Source organism: Melanotaenia boesemani, chromosome 15 (genome assembly GCF_017639745.1).
Source record: "Melanotaenia boesemani isolate fMelBoe1 chromosome 15, fMelBoe1.pri, whole genome shotgun sequence".
NCBI lineage: Eukaryota > Metazoa > Chordata > Actinopteri > Atheriniformes > Melanotaeniidae > Melanotaenia > Melanotaenia boesemani.
The window spans coordinates 28,168,883-28,173,795 of NC_055696.1; the positions used below are offsets into that span (position 1 = coordinate 28,168,883).

A 4,913-nucleotide genomic window follows, 5' to 3' on the forward strand; every position below is an offset into this window, starting at 1 on the left:
TTGTCTTATTTTCATTGGATCTTAAAGATCTCAGAGTTCCAGATTTTCCCAACAGAGCGCTTCACTCTCAGACTGCAGGTTTATTTGTGTTTCCTGGAGGTTCTAAAGGTAAAATGGAACAGAACCTTCAGTTATTACACCCCTCTGTGGAACCAGCTCCCAGTATGGCTTCAGGAAGCTTCTGGTGATGATTCAACCATATTCTCTCAAACCAATTAGAAAAAGAGTTTTTATTTAAAAGTGTTGATCTACCAGGCATTCCCACTTGCTGTTGTGAGCTTCCACACCTTACACTCCACACCTGACATTATCGTTAGATTTTACTCTTGTGCAAGACCTTCTTGTTTAGTAACTGTAGTACATTCTCATCTTGTTAGTACAAATATCAAAAGAAAAGACTAGTGGTTCTTTTATCTGTGTTTGAAGATAAACCAACACATGCAACACCTCAAACTGGGATAATGAGGGAACATAAGGTTGTCATTACGGAGACCGACGAGGGTACAACTGGTTCACCCACACAGCTGTTTACAGTTAGACTAATTAAAAGCTCTGCTCAGGTGAAGAAGAAGCCTAAAATCAGGTGAGAATTCAAAGCAAACAACCCCCCCAACCCAAAAAAAAGGTGTCTGAAATTTAAGCTGGTCGTGTGATGCTGAATCTCAACCAGCTGATAAACAGCAGTATGTGGGGGTGATGCTGTAACAGGTACCCTGAGGAGCTTCTGAAAACCTCGTTGATACGACCTTTGTTACTGGAAGATTGCTGGTTAGTGTGGACAGAAATCTGTTGACACAGAGATGAAACCATGTCTAGCTCCACCATATTTGCCCCAAATAAGGGCAACAAAACTGAGACAAGAGTAAGATGGATGTTGATCAGGTGACATTTGAATGTGCCAACAGTCAAGGAACACGTGAGAAGTGAAAACACATGTACAAGTCTTGTAGACAAACATTTATCAAAGAAAACACTGCTAAGATTTTTTAGATAACAGGGGGCCTCTACTGCAGAGCAGGATTAGTGGCTCAGTGAGGAACCTTCTGGTCCAGCCTCGGATTTTCAGCGTCATGAAACTGGTTTGCTTCTTACTGGGTTGTATCACCATGGCAACTCATGTCGGAAACCTAATCTGCTGTAGAACAGGTTAGGTTCTGAGATAAGAGCACACATGCCTAAAAAAATGGCCTCCCGACTGATCGCTTCTCTAAGAAAATGAGATCAGTGTGTGAAGAGAGAGAGCTTTTTCATTTAGAAGCATTTTCATCACTGCTGAGATCAGATTTTTCTGCGTGGTTGATCACATTATAATTTAAATCTGACCTCCATCAGACTCCGGTGTGAACAGGCTACAGCCCTGAAGAAGAAGACGTGACGCAACATGCAGCACGCCGTGTTCGTGGGTCCCACACATATGAAAGTGGTCTAGATCTGATTTGAAAAATAAAAAAAAGCAACTTCACACTGCAGGCAAATGTGGCCCAAATCTAACACTTTTGTTATGTGACCATTTCTGATTTCTATTTTTTTTTTAGAAGTCTGAACAGCACAAATTAGATTTTGTTTAAATCAGGACCAGACCACTTTTATAAGTGGCCCTCATTGTTAGGTTTAGTTAATCCAGATCATGCAGACACCCAGAATATGTTGAACCTACTCTGTACTACAGACGTGTTTCATGGTTGCATTGCTAAAATAAATTAAATGATTATTTATCCTCAATTTTCTCTCAGATAAATATAATTAGCATCATATTCCCAACACTGACATTTCAGCTCTGGAACAGTAAACCAGAGTTAATTTTTGTCTGTTTTTTCATCCATGCCAACATCTTAGAGCAAGCCAGGGTGTGGCTGGAGAGCTACTGCCCAACTTTTTATCCTAGCAAACAACATAATCCCTATGGCTGCACTCTGTGTCTGAGGCCGCGGCCTTTTGTCATCATTCATGTCATTATGTTTAATTGCTGCAAAGCTGAGCAGGAAAGACAACAAGCTAATAAGCAGAGCTTCACATATTAACTGATCCTACTGAGTTAGAGCTGCGTATTAGTTTGTATGGTTTCAAAATATAAATGTAATGACTTTCTGGTATCAGTTGTAGGGAACCAGAAGAAAATGATTGGTCGAATCACACTTCCACTGTTTTTAAACTGTTATATTTTGTAATTAGTTAGAGCTGTCACAGAGAAGTTTAAGACTTGGATTTGATGTAGAACAAAACAGGCAGTCTGCTGGGAAACAATGTGTTCGCTTTAAAGAATAACTGAAATATTTAATATGGTTCAATCAGACTCTATGTGACCGCTTGAGGTTTTATCACAGCCGGGTCCAAAAGAAACGATAGCTTGATGACTTTATTTGGGCTCATGTCTATATAGACATGTTGAGAATGTTCATTATGTGAGCAGAAATAAAATTTCTAACAAATATCTGTACTTTTTCTCATTTGCCAGTAGTTGTTCCAGTTTCAGCACCAGTGGTGTCAGTTAGCGGTGCGGTAGGCAGGGGAGGTGCATACATATATAGCCAATTTCATAAAAGCAGCAGGAAATCATGAAAATACATCGTGATCTGAGTAATGGGGATACCTGCTCGGCAGTGAAGCTTTTTGTCTATCAGATCCCCCGCAGGGCTTCTGTATGAGAAAATGCTGGATTTCACAGTGCAGGAGTGGAAAGAAACGTGCTTTAGAAAAAGTGGACCCAGCAGAAAAACCTAGAGAAACAGGACCAGGGACATGGCTGTAATAAATAATATCAAAGTGTTTTCTTTCAATGGAGGGCCACTTCGAAAATCTTATTACCCTTCCAGGTACCACGCAAAGAACAGATAATCAAATTTTAACTAATATTCAAACTGACATTTACTTGGGTAAACCTTTAAGATACCCAAGAGCAGCATGTAATGTACTTCTATATGTTGTTATACATCAACAGTACCATTTGCTTGATCATAATGCAGCATCATCTCACCAACTGTCTACATGAGTGATGATATTTATACTCATAAAGAGGACGTAAAAGCAAAAAAGAACATCAGATGTAATGATTGTGCAAAGTTAATGTTGAAGAAAACTACCAAATTTTGCTTCACTATATCTCCTTATACCAGGTAATATTATCTATGAATTGGCTTGTATGAACACAGTTATTATAAATTGGACTAATGTGTATTTGTTATAACTGGATCACAGTAAATTAGCTTCAACTGGTTATGTTTAAAGTACCTTGAGATGACTTTGGTGGGAATTGGCACTTTGCAAATGAAGCTGTATTAAATTATTACACTAGATAGAGTAGCTGTAATAATCTGTTAATAGCTAAAATCTAACACCCCCTCCCCACAACACACACACACACACACATTAAAACTTACAGACCCTGCTCACAGGTAACACTGACAAAGTTTTCAACCAGTCATTTGTGTGAAAAACAAACTACAATCTGCCAGCTGAAACCTAAATATATATATAGAGAGAGAGAAAATAAAAAAACATTTTAAATTATTTATGCGTGAACAGTCATTGGGACAGTAGTTTGTGTTGACACTCTCCAAGTTTGAAATAGTTCAATAATCCTTCTAGTTTGTAAAATAACACCTCCATTCCTGTCACTTTTCCAGACAAATGTAATTATAGACGCGAGTCAATTAGAAATTAATGCTTTGTTCCAAGTTTATTGCAGCAAAGCATCGTCTAACACGGCGGTAATTACCTCGTTAATAACAGACTGCTTTCACCAAATTGTTACATCTAAGTTTAAACGTCCAGCTCCCCTTTTCGCTTGTTATTTGAGCCGGCTGGCTTTGTTGTACTAACTGGGTAACCTTCTGATCAGTCATTGCGATATAAGGGGGGGTTGGGGGTGATTTACCAAGCACACTGAGCTGTATTCCTGTCAAAAATACAGGCTAACACTTCACTCGCAAGGTTACAGGGAGGAGACCGTCGAAAGTCGGGGGACTACAAACTAAGAATAATCCATAGTGCTACTTAGCATGTAAATAACTGACAAATATTCGCTAATTAGCTAACGGTAGCATAATAACGTTGAGCTAGCTGACTGGCTAGCTTTAACTCGTTAGCTGTACTGCGTTAGCCCTCCTGCTAGCTAGCGCTTTCCTTTCATCTCCCTCCCCTAGTCCAGAAATTAGGTTATAATCTGTAATTTCTAAATGTACCGTTACCAAAAGATGCTCCCTCTACCGAAACACAAAACGAAAATCTTCAGAAATATAAAAGGCATTAGCAAAAATCTCACCTTAATTAGCGATTAAATAGCCTTGTTGCTGCTGTCAATCCCGGAATAGGTTTATTCCCCGTTTTAATCCATCAGAAACGCTCACAATTCCCATCCACAACGTAGCCGCGCCGTCTGCTAAAACATCGTAATCCGGATCAGAACAACGTTGACTTCGATCGTGCTTCGTAATATCTATGATTTGTGTATTCTTTTCTGAGTTTATTTCTGTTTTTTCCCCTATCAGAGCAGGGTGTCCCTTTCCCCTTTCTTTGTTCTGTAATCCAGTAAAATTGAAACTCATTCGCCTCCTGCTAATCCCAGCCCCACTCAACACCAGCATCCATTGGCTGCAGTTTACATACAGGATTAACGGAGAACCTCTGGAAAAAACACCAGAGTTCCACATTTAGACAGAACATAAAATATTAAATAGAATTTATTATTATATAAATCAGTGTCTGGATACTAGGCTGCAACTTTACAATAAGTTCTGCTTTAAAGAAACAAACATGAAAACCTTCACAAACTGCATGAAGGTGGTTTGATGTGATAGTTGTGCTGTACACATTATTTTTAGGATTACAATCTGTCCCTTCTATCCAAAGTGGATATATAGCAGCTACGTGGTTCTTGTGGAAGTCATGCCATGACTGCAGTTATTGCCAAAAAT

General features: G+C 39.1%; 1 protein-coding gene across 3 annotated transcripts in view; it reads right to left on the bottom strand.

The window, feature by feature from the left end:
- Positions 1-4,532, bottom strand: part of gtf2ird1 (GTF2I repeat domain containing 1) — a 44,524-nt gene extending 39,992 nt beyond the window's left edge. The window contains exons 1-2 of one of the 3 annotated variants that reach the window (XM_042007897.1): positions 4,262-4,531; positions 2,591-2,717 (exon numbers count right to left, since the gene is read on the bottom strand). The gene's annotated coding sequence lies outside the window, so the exon portion shown is untranslated. Of the gene's footprint in view, positions 1-2,590; positions 2,718-4,261 lie in introns of all 3 variants that reach the window. The other 2 variants (XM_042007898.1, XM_042007895.1) reach the window with 2 other exon arrangements.
- Positions 4,533-4,913: the final 381 nt, after the last annotated feature.